This window comes from Columba livia, chromosome 1 (assembly GCF_036013475.1).
Source record: "Columba livia isolate bColLiv1 breed racing homer chromosome 1, bColLiv1.pat.W.v2, whole genome shotgun sequence".
Lineage (NCBI taxonomy): Eukaryota > Metazoa > Chordata > Aves > Columbiformes > Columbidae > Columba > Columba livia.
The window spans coordinates 150,106,160-150,112,301 of record NC_088602.1 but is presented as its reverse complement, the minus strand read 5'-3'; the positions used below and the strand labels follow the sequence as shown (position 1 = coordinate 150,112,301).

The following is a 6,142-nucleotide window of genomic DNA, read 5'->3' as shown; positions in this document are numbered from 1 at the left end:
TGGAAGTTTCAGAAAAGACATAGCAGGAGGAAGTCTGGGGACAGCTGTCCAGAAAAACAGGTAGATGTGTCTTCCTACACTGGTAATCTCCCGGAGCTGAAAGGACTTTGTTTTCAGTTTTCACTGCACCTCTCTGAATTTGGGATGCGTTGCACAAACCACAAGTCGTTCTGTTCTTACCAAAAGACGTAACGTGTGCCTGCCCATCCTTTCCAGTTCCTTTAGTAGGAACATTCTGCTCTTTCATATCTTTCACTCACTTCCTGAGTTCATATCCTGACTTCTCAGGTGTTCTCTCTCCAGAATCCTCAATTTATACAGGCTTTTGAAGTCCCATCACATGTGACTTTGTATATATCGCACATTCTAATAACAATTTAACTGTGAAATGTAACTGCAAAACTTATCAGACTCAAACAATGTGTTCTAAAAACTTGAGGGTGTAAGCAGGAAGAGGGATCATGGTCAGCCTTACTCACCGCTCTGTTTTTTTCTGATTATCTCTGTTATGCATTCCTAAATGATGTTGCATATTACCACAGTGTATTGCATGCACAGCATGTCCAATGCGGCGGATTTATACAAACATCACTTAACACTTTAATTGAGGCTCAATTTATATCAAATATTATTTTTTTTCAGCAGCCTGAAAGCATGTTATCTCCATTTTTATTGAAGAAAATTATTTCTAGCATGATCTGTTCTTTTCAAGTCACCAATGCATTTTAACCCCTTTTTAAACCCGTTTTTCCTTTTTCCGTTAATCAGCTATCATTACTTTCTTCAAGCTGTGTTCTAAAACTCAACATATGATGCCGGTAGGATTCACTATCTTGTAAGTGTTTCTGAAATTCAGATTTGATATGATCCCATCAGGTGATACCACCAGCAGTTAATAGAGTCATTCTTAGTGTAGCATTGGAACCATTGGAGCATGGTTCCCTTGGGTTCGTGCCCTGTGTCTACGACGTTCTCCTGTTAGCGTCAGCTCCTCCTCAAGCTCCAGCCAGTTTGGCAGGAGAAAGGGCAGGTTGTCTGGGCTGCCTGTGGGCTTCCTGGCCAGTGGGACGGTGTGAGCTGCTCTCAGGCTGAAGAAGAAGGTGAGCTTAACCCACCATTCCCTCAGCTCCCACAGTGGTTTGGGTCTTGCTGTCCTCTAGGCAGCTGCTCAGTTGCATGAATGATTAATGATGGGAATTAATGAGGCTAATTAAGGTTAATGATGAGCATGGAAAAAGTCATCTTTTTTTAATTCTAAAAAGCTATATGTAGTCACCTATTCATAACTCATGCATTTTCTTTCAAATAATTTTCTTTATATATGAGAAGAAACACATCCCATTCATGTTATGATAGAGTTTGCGTAGTTTTAGATCAGAAGAAATTCTTTAAAATTTGTAAAACAGAAAACATCTAACACCAGGTATCAGATTGTGTATACAGGCCACAATTTGGCAGACATTTAACGCATATGTCTAATTTTCAATTGGAACTTGATTTCCTTTGGCTTCCAGGAAACCTTAGTGTATGTTAAAATTAACTCTGCTGATTGGAGGCAATAGCGTCATTGCATGTTTGCATGACTTGATAAACAACTGCGTATGCACCAGAAGAATTTCGTTGACTGTGTTGAGCCTAGTGAGGCTACGCATCTGTACTGATCCATCAATGGAAAAGAAATTTTTCAGAGCTGCTGTTGGTCTAAAACAACAAGCACGGGACAGCTGCCAGGGTCCCGTTGCTGGGCAGATCACCAGGTTTTGGACCGTCATTGAGGGCTATTGCTCCGACCACCAGCTGCTCACACAGCAAAAACATATGGGGGCAGCAGATTCACCCTCCCTCCCTTCCTTCCTTCGTTCCTTCCTTCCTGCCTGCCTTCCTTCCTTCCTCCAATTCAAGACAACTGTCTTCTTGATGACTCTGTAGGATTACAGCTGACCTTGCTACAGGACAGCATGGGGCTTCATGAGCCACATTGCCACTTTTTATCATCCCTCCGTCTTCTTCAGCATCTTCTCCAGCATCTTCTCACAAACCTTGACAGTGCCACCACTGTTTCATTTTTGTTAATAATCTTGCTTATCTGAAATAAACTGACAGTTTATTGCAACTTCAAAAAAATAACTTTCCTTTATATTTGTTCCCAGTTCTTTATTTTTTCTTTCAGCTTCAGTGGCCAGCTTCTTTGGCTAATGGATGATACAGCACATTGCCTGAATCCATTAGATATCTGGGAATGCCATTTCCCTAGATTACCTCACCAGCCCAACTCTTTGACTCCACTGGAAGCTATCCTAAGCGGTGGGTAGAGTTTAAGATTTTAGGAAGAAAGCCAGAGTTTGAACTCTACTAATATTAATCTCATGCATTCTGTCTTGCATTCTTGATTCTGTAATTGGGCTGCGCTTCCATCTCCACCCATATCCTGCCTTGACACACATCCACGTGTGGATGACAGGGGAAATGATGGATGAGCCAGCCAGCCTGCAGGGTGAGTCACCACAGGAAGGTGGACTGTCATCTGGCAATTACGATGAAGAAGGAAGTGTGCCAGCAAAACAGGTGATCTGAGCAATGCATTGCACCCCACATGCCAAAATGGATATTGCACAATGCTGTGCTGCGACAGAGAAGTGTGGAAAAAAGCACAAGCATGCATTTCCAAAATGGCCTTCAAAGTAGGAATTAAATAAAAAACAAAACTCAGCCTGTTTCTTTTCATAGACAACTTTGATACCAGGGGTGAATATAACAATCAAGAAATGGATAGAGCAGTGGTATAGTACGACCCTCTCAGAATTTTTCATCAGTTTTATTTGGGTGTCTTTTCCTGTGCATGGAGGGTTGAAAGTAGGATCACAAACACAATTTATGAGTGTGCAACAATTATGCTATTTGTTGGATTGTACATGCAATAAATGGCTGGGCCTAACATGCTATTAGCCTACGCACTGACGTCCTCATCACCTCTGATGCAGGTACTCACTGGCTTTCTGCTGGTCAGGCAGATGGTAATCAGATGGGGAAGTGTCATTCTCCATTGCTGCTTGCAATAGGCTGATCTTGAGTTTTGCTGAGTTGCTATCTTCTATTTTGATTTTTTTTTCTCAGGGTTTTAGAGGTTTTTCAGTTAATAGTTTTTCCTTCAGTCCTTGAGTGACTGCTACTGACTCAATAATTTCATTTCTGTCCTTGTTTCTGTTTTTTTTATAAGTCTTGCTTGGTGTAAGTTTATGTGCTGTCACTCATAGCTTAGCAACCTTTTTTTTAGTAAAGCGGAGCTGGGGTCATGTGGCCAACCTAGGCTTTGTGTTGAAAAATGAGAGTGTGTGAAAGATCTACCAAAATGGTGGGACAGAGATTCATCTGTGCTTGTTGTCTGATATATTTCTGAGCATTTCGCTGGCTTAAAAATGTGGACCTTGCCAGATGGCAGAAAGACTCGGAGAAATAGGTACGGACCACAAACATCACCTGGATTCAGATGTGCTCTATAACTGGTGATATCAGTGGTGGTCTTTGTAATGCCAATCAGAAAATTCGGGGAAGGGTGCACTTGAAGGTGAAAATGAAGCTGAAAACAAAACAGTGCTGCATGATATTCTGACTTTGACCATGCACAGGTCTATAAGAAGAAAAAAAAACACTCTGAGAATAATTAATCACTGGCAAAGGTTGCTCAGAGAGGTTTGGCAATCTCCATCCGTGGAGGTTTTCCAAACTTGACTGGATAAAGCCCTGAGCAGCCTGGTCTGAGCTCAGCGTTGACCCTGCAAGGACTAGGGACCTCCTGAGTCCCCTTCCAGCTTGGATCATTCAGTGATTCTGTGATTTAAGTTGCTGTTAGAGCCAAGAGTAAGTGAGGTGGAGGTGGTATTACAAATGCTCAGCATGACATTTCCCGGTATGGCTGAGTCTCTGTAAAACCTAGCTGCTGCCATCCATGTAAGGTGATCCCATCTCTCTCTGGGTCCTGTCCTGGTGTTCCTAGTCTCTCTCTTGAGCTAGTGCTGGCCCTTGTCCAACATCTCTGTGAGCCGTTTCAGCTCACCAACCTGGCAGAAGCTGATTAGTGTGCTTTTTTTTTTTTAAACTGGTTGGCTTTCTGCTGATTTAGTTAGCCGAACTGTTTCATGAAGGGACAGACGAGCACCGCAGCATGAGGAGGAGGTGGGAACATGTGGTTAAGACTGGAAGGAGTTACGGCTGGGCAAGGCCCTCTCGGTGGGAGTGAGCCACTGAATTTGCCTTGCTGTCTCATGAAACAATGCGATATATCTACAGCAGCTTCAATACGGGCATAACAACACATTGGGTAAGCCCAAAAAGAAAGCATCATAAGAAAACAAAAACTCAGAAATAAAAATTCTTTAATGCTAAGACCGATGAAAAGCATGGAATTACAAAAAGGAACAAGAAAACAGACAAATCAGTGAAAAATCATGTTCAAGGAAAGATAAACAGAGATATATTAAAGACCCAGCACTTGAAACTGAAACTCCTGCCATGGTAGGAAACCACAGATCTTGTTTACCGAGTTACAAAAATCCTGTGCAGCTAGTTTAAACAGGAAATGGGTTGATCAGAAGCAAAGACAGGCAAATGCGTACAACAGAGATAAAATAGATGGGCAAAGCATTTTAAAGAGGTCAGCAGCAAAAACTCAGCCTTACTTTGACATGAGTTTCTGTGACATGAGATGACGTGATTTCCAACAACAGGAGATTGCCACTGGCACAGTAGTGATATCAGAAAAGCAAGTTGTAGTCCAGTAGGTAGCAGCAACAGTGCAATGAAAGACAATTTGATTGTAGCAGAAATGCTACGAGTCCACAATGTCACTGCAGAAATAATTTTTTTTAAGTTGTTGAATAAAATCTGGGGAAAAAACAACAACAACAAACCCCAAACTTCTGGTGGGAGGGCACACGGAGTTGTTAAAATATTTAACAATGAGACTGGAAAAGTGTTTCTCTGCCTTATGCTATAGGGGAGGTCATTTGCAGTGGAATGCCGCACAAGATGACACAGATGATGGATGCAGAATTGGAATAGCACAGCCTCTGGACTCAGGCCCAGAAAACTGGATATTTGCACAAAAGAGCATCCTGAAAGAACACACACAATGATGGGCTTTGCTTATCACCAGTTTCATTGATTTTATTCTTAAGATTACTTGAGAGCAGCCTCAGGAATGCCTTGTAGAACTATAGCACTCAGCTCGTTCTCCATCATCACGGTCTTGCAGAGGGATGGATGGCTGCATCTGGGAATGCATCTAAGTAATAGGCTGGTTCCCCTGGAACACTGGCGTAAAATGAGGGTATGCTTGCTTTCTGTTGCTCTTTTGCATTATCGTAAATAACTACAGTGTAGGCAGCCCAAGCAACAGTATACCATGGAGTGGATTACACATACCTTGGAAGTGTAAACTGTGCTAGTAGCATTGTGTTACTGAGCCTCAGACCTGAAAAAAGGTGTGAGGATACATAGCCTAGGAAAAAAAAAAAAAAAAAGCTAAACGAAATTCAAAATCAGCTATCAAAGCAAACAATACCAAGCATCAGAGTCAGGTTAGAAAACACAAATTCTGGGAAAGTAGAGCAGTTTGCTTGTTCTGTCCATATCCCACTTCTGAGTAACGAGGAAGGAACTGACAGCAAGGATAGGAGAGCCTTCTACCATTCATATTTATTTCAGCACATGGAAATCCAAGATATTCAGTCCCAGAATGAAAACAAAACTTTTAAATTTATTATTTGTATGTGGTTACAATGCTAAAATAAACCCTGGAAAGTAGAGATATCAAAGGTGCTAGAAAACTAGATGCCTTGAAAGAAAAAGTGCCTATGAAAAAAAGCCTGAACATCAGGCTCTGTCCTCAACATAGGGTTGAACAACGCACCAGCTCATCATCCACCAGTGCCAGCAGGGAGCACAGGAGGTATTTAGTGTGCATTCTCTGTATAGCAGCTCCTGAGAATCCCCCCCTCCAAATGATCCAGTGGAGAACAGTGTGTGTGCGAACAAGAGGACACTCATTAAAGTTCTTAAGAAAACCCACCTCATAGGAATGATCAATTCCTATGATCAGTCAATAGGAGTGATCAATTTCAACAATGTCCGCTAGGAACACCAA

The 6,142-nt window shown here is 41.9% G+C and overlaps 1 long non-coding RNA gene across 1 annotated transcript; it reads left to right on the top strand.

Annotated features, from left to right (window-relative positions):
• Nucleotides 1–327: 327 nt before the first annotated feature.
• LOC135575979 (uncharacterized) lies at nucleotides 328–5,326 on the top strand. Its single transcript, XR_010467505.1, has 2 exons — nucleotides 328–2,304; nucleotides 2,462–5,326. It is a non-coding gene; the product is annotated as an uncharacterized LOC135575979 (long non-coding RNA).
• The last annotated feature ends 816 nt before the right edge of the window (nucleotides 5,327–6,142 follow it).